Source organism: Amblyomma maculatum, chromosome 10 (assembly GCF_055883805.1).
Source record: "Amblyomma maculatum isolate TAMU_Amacu chromosome 10, ASM5588380v1, whole genome shotgun sequence".
Classification (NCBI taxonomy): domain Eukaryota; kingdom Metazoa; phylum Arthropoda; class Arachnida; order Ixodida; family Ixodidae; genus Amblyomma; species Amblyomma maculatum.
Genome location: NC_139353.1, coordinates 116,765,939 through 116,776,784, shown reverse-complemented (window position 1 = coordinate 116,776,784; position 10,846 = coordinate 116,765,939).

Genomic DNA, 10,846 nt, shown 5'->3' with positions numbered 1-10,846 from the left:
GCGGCTGTTTCTCGCTGACATTCGTACGCCCTGGCCCCAGCGCAGCAGTACTAGCATAATGTTTTTCCTAGAAAGCAGTGGTTCAAAGTTGGAGATACGCAAGCTAAACACTGTGGTATGAGTATTTCGAAGACTGTTTGCGGCTTAAATAAGCAATTTATCTCAGCCATGTACTGAGCTGCGGCTGTTTCTCGCTGACATTAGTACGCCCTGGCCCCAGCGCAGCAGTACTAGCGTAATGTTTTTCCTAGAAAGCAGTGGTTCAAAGTTGGAGATACGCAAGCTGAACACTGTGGTATGAGTATTTCGAAGACTGTTTGCGGCTTAAATAAGCAATTCATCTCAGCCATGTACTGAGCTGCGGCTGTTTCTCGCTGACATTCGTACGCCCTGGCCCCAGCGCAGCAGTACTAGCATAATGTTTTTCCTAGAAAGCAGTGGTTCAAAGTTGGAGATACGCAAGCTAAACACTGTGATATGAGTATTTCGAAGACTTTTTGCGGCTTAAATAAGCAATTCATCTCAGCCATGTACTGAGCTGCGGCTGTTTCTCGCTGACATTCGTACGGCCTGGCCCCAGCGCAGCAGTACTAGCATAATGTTTTTCCTAGAAAGCAGTGGTTCAAAGTTGGAGATACGCAAGCTAAACACTGTGGTATGAGTATTTCGAAGACTGTTTGCGGCTTAAATAAGCAATTCATCTCAGCCATGTACTGAGCTGCGGCTGTTTCTCGCTGACATTCGTACGCCCTGGCCCCAGCGCAGCAGTACTAGCACAATGTTTTTCCTAGAAAGCAGTGGTTCAAAGTTGGAGATACGCAAGCTAAACACTGTGGTATGAGTATTTCGAAGACTGTTTGCGGCTTAATTAAGCAATTCATCTCAGCCATGTACTGAGCTGCGGCTGTTTCTCGCTGACATTCGTACGCCCTGGCCCCAGCGCAGCAGTACTAGCATAATGTTTTTCCTAGAAAGCAGTGGTTCAAAGATGGAGATACGCAAGCTAAACACTGTGATATGAGTATTTCGAAGACTGTTTGCGGCTTAAATAAGCAATTCATCTCAGCCATGTACTGAGCTGCGGCTGTTTCTCGCTGACATTCGTACGCCCTGGCCCCAGCGCAGCAGTACTAGCATAATGTTTTTCCTAGAAAGCAGTGGTTCAAAGTTGGAGATATTCAAGCTAAACACTGTGGTATGAGTATTTCGAAGACTGTTTGCGGCTTAAATAAGCAATTCATCTCAGCCATGTACTGAGCTGCGGCTGTTTCTCGCTGACATTCGTACGCCCTGGCCCCAGCGCAGCAGTACTAGCATAATGTTTTTCCTAGAAAGCAGTGGTTCAAAGTTGGAGATACGCAAGCTAAACACTGTGGTATGAGTATTTCGAAGACTGTTTGCGGCTTAAATAAGCAATTCATCTCAGCCATGTACTGAGCTGCGGCTGTTTCTCGCTGACATTCGTCCGCCCTGGCCCCAGCGCAGCAGTACTAGCATAATGTTTTTCCTAGAAAGCAGTGGTTCAAAGTTGGAGATACGCAAGCTAAACACTGTGGTATGAGTATTTCGAAGACTGTTTGCGGCTCAAATAAGCAATTCATCTCAGCCATGTACTGAGCTGCGGCTGTTTCTCGCTGACATTCGTACGCCCTGGCCCCAGCGCAGCAGTACTAGCATAATGTTTTTCCTAGAAAGCAGTGGTTCAAAGTTGGAGATACGCAAGCTAAACACTGTGGTATGAGTATTTCGAAGACTGTTTGCGGCTTAAATAAGCAATTCATCTCAGGCATGTACTGAGCTGCGGCTGTTTCTCGCTGACATTCGTACGCCCTGGCTCCAGCGCAGCAGTACTAGCATAATGTTTTTCCTAGAAAGCAGTGGTTCAAAGTTGGAGATATGCAAGCTAAACACTGTGGTATGAGTATTTCGAAGACTGTTTGCGGCTTAAATAAGCAATTCATCTCAGCCATGTACTGAGCTGCGGCTGTTTCTCGCTGACATTCGTACGCCCTGGCCCCAGCGCAGCAGTACTAGCATAATGTTTTTCCTAGAAAGCAGTGGTTCAAAGTTGGAGATACGCAAGCTAAACACTGTGGTATGAGTATTTCGAAGACTGTTTGCGGCTTAAATAAGCAATTCATCTCAGCCATGTACTGAGCTGCGGCTGTTTCTCGCTGACATTCGTACGCCCTGGCCCCAGCGCAGCAGTACTAGCATAATGTTTTTCCTAGAAAGCAGTGGTTCAAAGTTGGAGATACGCAAGCTAAACACTGTGGTATGAGTATTTCGAAGACTGTTTGCGGCTTAAATAAGCAATTTATCTCAGCCATGTACTGAGCTGCGGCTGTTTCTCGCTGACATTAGTACGCCCTGGCCCCAGCGCAGCAGTACTAGCGTAATGTTTTTCCTAGAAAGCAGTGGTTCAAAGTTGGAGATACGCAAGCTGAACACTGTGGTATGAGTATTTCGAAGACTGTTTGCGGCTTAAATAAGCAATTCATCTCAGCCATGTACTGAGCTGCGGCTGTTTCTCGCTGACATTCGTACGCCCTGGCCCCAGCGCAGCAGTACTAGCATAATGTTTTTCCTAGAAAGCAGTGGTTCAAAGTTGGAGATACGCAAGCTAAACACTGTGATATGAGTATTTCGAAGTCTTTTTGCGGCTTAAATAAGCAATTCATCTCAGCCATGTACTGAGCTGCGGCTGTTTCTCGCTGACATTCGTACGGCCTGGCCCCAGCGCAGCAGTACTAGCATAATGTTTTTCCTAGAAAGCAGTGGTTCAAAGTTGGAGATACGCAAGCTAAACACTGTGGTATGAGTATTTCGAAGACTGTTTGCGGCTTAAATAAGCAATTCATCTCAGCCATGTACTGAGCTGCGGCTGTTTCTCGCTGACATTCGTACGCCCTGGCCCCAGCGCAGCAGTACTAGCACAATGTTTTTCCTAGAAAGCAGTGGTTCAAAGTTGGAGATACGCAAGCTAAACACTGTGGTATGAGTATTTCGAAGACTGTTTGCGGCTTAATTAAGCAATTCATCTCAGCCATGTACTGAGCTGCGGCTGTTTCTCGCTGACATTCGTACGCCCTGGCCCCAGCGCAGCAGTACTAGCATAATGTTTTTCCTAGAAAGCAGTGGTTCAAAGATGGAGATACGCAAGCTAAACACTGTGATATGAGTATTTCGAAGACTGTTTGCGGCTTAAATAAGCAATTCATCTCAGCCATGTACTGAGCTGCGGCTGTTTCTCGCTGACATTCGTACGCCCTGGCCCCAGCGCAGCAGTACTAGCATAATGTTTTTCCTAGAAAGCAGTGGTTCAAAGTTGGAGATATTCAAGCTAAACACTGTGGTATGAGTATTTCGAAGACTGTTTGCGGCTTAAATAAGCAATTCATCTCAGCCATGTACTGAGCTGCGGCTGTTTCTCGCTGACATTCGTACGCCCTGGCCCCAGCGCAGCAGTACTAGCATAATGTTTTTCCTAGAAAGCAGTGGTTCAAAGTTGGAGATACGCAAGCTAAACACTGTGGTATGAGTATTTCGAAGACTGTTTGCGGCTTAAATAAGCAATTCATCTCAGCCATGTACTGAGCTGCGGCTGTTTCTCGCTGACATTCGTCCGCCCTGGCCCCAGCGCAGCAGTACTAGCATAATGTTTTTCCTAGAAAGCAGTGGTTCAAAGTTGGAGATACGCAAGCTAAACACTGTGGTATGAGTATTTCGAAGACTGTTTGCGGCTCAAATAAGCAATTCATCTCAGCCATGTACTGAGCTGCGGCTGTTTCTCGCTGACATTCGTACGCCCTGGCCCCAGCGCAGCAGTACTAGCATAATGTTTTTCCTAGAAAGCAGTGGTTCAAAGTTGGAGATACGCAAGCTAAACACTGTGGTATGAGTATTTCGAAGACTGTTTGCGGCTTAAATAAGCAATTCATCTCAGGCATGTACTGAGCTGCGGCTGTTTCTCGCTGACATTCGTACGCCCTGGCTCCAGCGCAGCAGTACTAGCATAATGTTTTTCCTAGAAAGCAGTGGTTCAAAGTTGGAGATATGCAAGCTAAACACTGTGGTATGAGTATTTCGAAGACTGTTTGCGGCTTAAATAAGCAATTCATCTCAGCCATGTACTGAGCTGCGGCTGTTTCTCGCTGACATTCGTACGCCCTGGCCCCAGCGCAGCAGTACTAGCATAATGTTTTTCCTAGAAAGCAGTGGTTCAAAGTTGGAGATACGCAAGCTAAACACTGTGGTATGAGTATTTCGAAGACTGTTTGCGGCTTAAATAAGCAATTCATCTCAGCCATGTACTGAGCTGCGGCTGTTTCTCGCTGACATTCGTACGCCCTGGCCCCAGCGCAGCAGTACTAGCATAATGTTTTTCCTAGAAAGCAGTGGTTCAAAGTTGGAGATACGCAAGCTAAACACTGTGGTATGAGTATTTCGAAGACTGTTTGCGGCTTAAATAAGCAATTCATCTCAGCCATGTACTGAGCTGCGGCTGTTTCTCGCTGACATTCGTACGCCCTGGCCCCAGCGCAGCAGTACTAGCATAATGTTTTTCCTAGAAAGCAGTGGTTCAAAGTTGGAGATACGCAAGCTAAACACTGTGGTATGAGTATTTCGAAGACTGTTTGCGGCTTAAATAAGCAATTCATCTCAGCCATGTACTGAGCTGCGGCTGTTTCTCGCTGACATTCGTACGCCCTGGCCCCAGCGTAGCAGTACTAGCATAATGTTTTTCCTAGAAAGCAGTGGTTCAAAGTTGGAGATACGCAAGCTAAACACTGTGGTATGAGTATTTCGAAGACTGTTTGCGGCTTAAATAATCAATTCATCTCAGCCATGTACTGAGCTGCGGCAGTTTCTCGCTGACATTCGTACGCCCTGGCCCCAGCGTAGCAGTACTAGCATAATGTTTTTCCTAGAAAGCAGTGGTTCAAAGTTGGAGATACGCAAGCTAAACACTGTGGTATGAGTATTTCGAAGAATGTTTGCGGCTTAAATAAGCAATTCATCTCAGCCATGTACTGAGCTGCGGCTGTTTCTCGCTGACATTCGTACGCCCTGGCCCCAGCGTAGCAGTACTAGCATAATGTTTTTCCTAGAAAGCAGTGGTTCAAAGTTGGAGATACGCAAGCTAAACACTGTGGTATGAGTATTTCGAAGACTGTTTGCGGCTTAAATAAGCAATTCATCTCAGCCATGTACTGAGCTGCGGCTGTTTCTCGCTGACATTCGTACGCCCTGGCCCCAGCGTAGCAGTACTAGCATAATGTTTTTCCTAGAAAGCAGTGGTTCAAAGTTGGAGATACGCAAGCTAAACACTGTGGTATGAGTATTTCGAAGACTGTTTGCGGCTTAAATAAGCAATTCATCTCAGCCATGTACTGAGGTGCGGCTGTTTCTCGCTGACATTCGTACGCCCTGGCCCCAGCGCAGCAGTACTAGCATAATGTTTTTCCTAGAAAGCAGTGGTTCAACGTTGGAGATACGCAAGCTAAACACTGTGGTATGAGTATTTCGAAGACTGTTTGCGGCTTAAATAAGCAATTCATCTCAGCCATGTACTGAGCTGCGGCTGTTTCTCGCTGACATTCGTACGCCCTGGCCCCAGCGCAGCAGTACTAGCATAATGTTTTTCCTAGAAAGCAGTGGTTCAAAGTTGGAGATACGCAAGCTAAACACTGTGGTATGAGTATTTCGAAGACTGTTTGCGGCTTAAATAAGCAATTCATCTCAGCCATGTACTGAGCTACGGCTGTTTCTCGCTGACATTCGTACGCCCTGGCCCCAGCGCAGCAGTACTAGCATAATGTTTTTCCTAGAAAGCAGTGGTTCAAAGTTGAAGATACGCAAGCTAAACACTGTGGTATGAGTATCGCACAGCTGTGAGGTATTAGTGACTTCCGCTCGTCTGTTCGCGGTAAGCAGGGCGGGCTCGTCTCTAGAAAACATTTAATCACGCGGGTATACTACGAGTTTCAGTTGCATCACTGACGCAGAGGGAATCCAAAACTGTGCCAGTTGTACGGACTCATTTTAACCCGGCTGATAGCGAAAATAAGAGAAATCTCGAATCGTGACCTGCAGAGATGCATTGAAACAGTGAACGCGAACGGAATGGCAATATTAGGAATTTTCATATATAAACTTATATAACTGGAAAAAATTTTATACATCTTATAAATGCACGAGCTACAAAGAACTAATATAGACGACGCCGAACTCAATCGAAAATATGAAATTCAGGAAGGAATTCGTCTGCGATCCGTTCTGCCGTAATAACAAGTTATTTTATTAAACATATGAATGCCATTTTGTAGGTACGCTCCGACTCGTCACTAACCACTTTGTATAAATGGCGTAAACGTAGAGAACTAATGGCGAACAGATTGCTGCGCCACGCCTGCAAACGCAAAGAACGTCGCCCCTTCTGAGGAGCTTTATTGAAGTACAGATCGCCAATGCGGAGTGTTTGCTTGAGCGAAAATTCAGAAAACTAACGTCAACCGCTGCAAGTGTGTAATGCTACAATATACAACAAGCACGCCCACGATTTGCATGAGATCTCCCAATTTTGCTACTTTCGACCAAAGTTGACTTCGATTTCAATTGGGCAGTTTGGGCTTCAGTGCTTTTCACGTGGAGGCACCAGTTCAGACGAAGTACTTTTTCATAACGACCCTGACAGAGAATACTTGCTTCGGGCGCTGAAATGCGGTGCACATGAGTAGTGTGCAATAAATAATATAATACAACTGCCTGTTATGAACAATACTATCGCTCCTAACTTTATCCTATGCACCTCCTCTTTAGCACGTGCTCTGGCCGTTGCCCTGAGAGACACGCGAACTCGCGAACTCGTGCCTTATTACGTGTGTAGATGCTTTCATATAGCACAGAGTTAACAAAAGCTTATCTTTAACTTTTTGTTGTTGTATAAATTAGTTGTCAACCATCAAACGCTGAAGGTGTAGTTGAATATCGTGAGTTAACACGCGGTTTCTAATATTATATGTGCACTTCCACTCTTTGAAAAGTACGTTTCTCATCCCCTAACTCTCATGACTGATGTTTTACTTTCGGGCGTTGAAGTACAAAGATTATATAAGCCACGGCCATTCATATTGTCACTGTCAAACCGCCATAAGGTTAGAAGCTGGGTTTATACACAATACACGGCACTGGGGACGTGGCAAGGCTGGCCGGAGCTCGAGAAAGGAAGACAAAGAACGGTGGGGGCCACTAGCGTGGCTAAGGCCAGCTGAAACGTCGGTAATCAAGTCCGACTGCATGACGGCGCCACAATAGTGATTAGGAATGCGGCATTACTTCCCCTCTTTGAAAGGTACCGTCCTCGGCGCTAACGGTTGGCGAACCGAGCAACAAGGAACATCGGTAGTGTCGGGTGGCTGGGGCGAACGAGCGGCTAACGAACATGGTACTGCTTCATTCGTGCAGCGCGAACCACTTCGGAAGTTGGTCGTCGAGAGGAGCGGACAGTTCCCTGGTGAAGAACTTCATAGTTCACTTCGCTAAGTTGACGGACTACCTCATACGGGCCAAAGTATCGCCGAAGTAGCTTTTCAGCCTGCCATCTTACACGGATTTGGCTCCAAATCCAAACTCGTTCTCCGGCTTGTAACTCGCATTTCTGTGGCGTAGGTTATACCGGTGAGCGTCTTTTTCTTGCTGGCGCCGGATACCCTGTCAAACAAGTTGCCGGGCGGCCTCGGCATGCTGAACAAACTCATCTCCATTCATGACTGCAGGATTAACACTAGCAGCATTGCGTCTAGCATAGTCATTGCTTCGCAGCCTTGGACTAAACGAAACGGAGTGAAGTGCATTGTTTCTTACGGCGCAGTATTATGTGCTAAGGTTACATAGAGAAGTATTGCGTCCCAGTCTCGATGGTCCTCGTCGACATACATTGAAATCATATCGGCGATTGTCTTATTAAGCCGTTCGGTGAGTCCATTTGTTGGCGGGTGATAAGCGGTTGTTCTAAAGTGGCTTGTGCCAATGAGTCGCATAACCTCATGCGTGAGCGCCGAGGTGAAACCGATTAAATTCCTCTGTCAGTTATAATGACTGCGGGTGCACCGTGACGAAGTACAATGCTCTGCGTAAAAAAAGGTCGCAATTTCAGCAGCGGTTCCGAGGGGAAGAGCTTTCGTTATAAGTATCGGCTGAGATAGTCGGTGGCAACTACAATGTACCGACTACGAAGCGAGGACTCCGGAAACGGCTGAGTAAATCCAAATCGACTTGTTGAAACGGGACTTGGAGAGGATCAATAGGTTGTAGCAGTCCAGCTGGCTTAGCCGGCGGCCTCTTTCGACGTTGGCACTCCAGGCACGTTTTGACGTGGCGCTTGACCACCGCATTGACTTTAGGCCAATAATACTTCTGGCGTATGCGTGCCAATGTTCGGGAAACACCTAGGTGACCAGAAGAAGGGTCGTCGCGGGACGCCTGCAGGACTTCGTAGTGAAAAGCCTTAGGTACGACCAGAAGGTAATTAGTTTCCGTCGACCTGTAGTTCTTGTACAGGATCCCATCTCGTAAATAGAACGATGACAATGCGCGCGAGAAGATTCGGGGCGGAGCCGGATTATTTCCTTCTAGATACTGAATGAGATGCCATAGTTCAAGATCGTCTCTTTGTTGTTGAGCCAAAGTGTCCGCGGAAATAGCGCCAAGGAAAAGAGAATCGTTATCGAACTCAGTGCTGTTATGCGGAAGGGGCGCGCGGGACAAGCAGTCTCCATCACTGTGCTTCTTGCATGATTTATAGACGATGGTCATATTCAAATTCTTGCAGTCGAAGCCTCCAGCGTGCTTGCCGCCCTGAAGGATCTTTGAGGCTCGCCAACCAACAGAGTGAGTGGTGATCGCTTACTACTCGGTAAGGCCGGCCATACAAGTAGGGGCGAAATTTTGTAACTGCCCACACAATAGCAAGACACTCCTTTTCGGTAATGGAGCAGTTCATCTGTGGCCGGGATAAGGTGCGGCTTGCATATGGGATTACGCGTTCCAGGCCATCCTGCCACTGAACAAACACCGCTCCAAGGCCGTCGTTACTTGCGTCTCTGTGCAGTTCTGAGTCGGCTTGCTCGTCAAAGTGACCAAGTATAGGCGCCCCCTTGTAGAAGAGTTCGTAGTGTCTCAAAGGATCGTTGCGACTCTAGACCCCAGGAGAACGGTTCGTTTTCTTTTCTAAGGTGAGTTAGGGACTCAGCTATCCGCGAGAAGTTTTTCACAAAACGACGATAGTAGACACAAAGATCCAGAAAACGACGCACGCTTCACGTGTTAGTTGGGATGGAGAAAACAGCTACGGCGGCTGTCTTATCGGGGTCTGGGCTAATGCCCTTGGCACTCACAATGTGGCCCAGAAACTTCAGCTCTTGAACAGCGAAATGACACTTTTCTGGCTTAAAGGACATAACGGTTGAACAAATGGCTTCGAAAACGACTGGCAGGCGACTCAGGTGTTCCTTAAAAGTGTCAGAAAAAATGACAACGTAATCCAGGTACACCAGGGAAGACTGCCATTTTAGGTCAGAAAGCACAGTGTCCATCGTCCGCTGGAAGGTCGCAGGAGCCGAGCATAGGCCGAAAGGAAGAACCCGTAATTCGTACAAACCGTCCGGGGTAATAAAGGCGGTCTTCTCCCGGTCGCGTTCGTCCACCTTTATCTGCCAGTAACCACTGCTTAAATCGAGAGATGAGAAATATTTGGCGTGGCGCAGACGGTCTAGGGAATCATCAATGCGCGGTAGAGGATAAATGTCTTTTTTGGTAACCTTGTTTAGACGGCGGTAATCAACGGAGAACTGTAGGTCCCTCTTTCTTCGCCACTAGCTCAACAGGCGACGCCCATTGGGCTCGTCGATAGCTGGATCACGTCGTTCTGGAGCATTTCCGTGCATCCCTCTCCTTTGAAGAGACCCGATAAGGCGACTGACGTAATGGTCTCTGGTTGTCGTCAACTATAATTCGATGCTTTGTGAGCCGTGTCTGTCTAACCCTGGATGTCGTTGCAAAACAGTCCCGGAATAAGTCGATAATGATACAAGACATACCCACTGGAACTTCAGAATGCTTTGCAAAGTACAGACGAGGACATTATTATATGGGCCGTCAAGCAGGCCCGGGGTGGGATCGATAAGTACAAGCCTCACAACCCACCACAAGCGGCCAAAATGAGGTAATGCAGACTAGAGCAAAACCCCGGATCGACGCTTGGCCAGCATCGCGTCACTTTAAACCGCCGTTTGCCGGCATCTTAATAAAGTTACCATCCATCCATCCATCCATCCATCCATCCATCCATACATACATACATACATACACACATACATACATACATACATACATACATACACACACACACACACACACGCACGCACACACACACACACACACACACACACACACACACACACACACACACACACACACACACACACACACACACACACACACACACACACACATACATACATACATACATACATACATACATACATACATACATACATACATACATACATACATACATACATACATACATACATACATACATACATACATACATACATACGTACATACATACATACATACATACATACATACATACATACATACATACATACATACATACATACATACATACATACATACATACATACATACATACATACATACATACATACATACATACATACATACATACATACATACATACATACATACATACATACATACATACATACATACATACATACATACATATACACATACATACATGCATACATGCATGCATGCA